We start from the raw sequence: 423 nt of genomic DNA, 5'->3' as shown, positions 1-423 counted from the left end.
GCCCTTATGGACAGCCACTTCAAGACATCCATCAACGCCTCCACCCCTAACGAAGAAGATGCCTATTCGACGTCAACCGAAGCTGACATAAATGCCGTAGGACATACACGCCTACCCCGTGACGTGCCGAAGCAGCGACAAAGCCGCCTATCACCCACCAATCGCTCGCGCCCGAACGAACGACTTCTACAGCCACTTACTACCTCCCACCCGCCGCAGGTTTGTCACTACCACTTCAGATTCGGGGCAACCACGAAGAAATGTGCCGAGGATTATCAGTGGCCAAAAAACGTGTAAGTAAGCCAACACTCGTGGCGGGGGCCTCCCGTGTTTCTAATCTTTTCTTTTTATAGGATGCAGGAACGGGCGTGCGATTTTTGGTTGACACGGGTGCTTGTCATTCTCTTTTGCCAAGGAAACTCT

The sequence above is a fragment of the Palaemon carinicauda genome, chromosome 12, assembly GCF_036898095.1.
Source record: "Palaemon carinicauda isolate YSFRI2023 chromosome 12, ASM3689809v2, whole genome shotgun sequence".
Classification (NCBI taxonomy): Eukaryota; Metazoa; Arthropoda; class Malacostraca; order Decapoda; family Palaemonidae; genus Palaemon; species Palaemon carinicauda.
Note: the sequence above shows the minus strand (reverse complement) of the source record.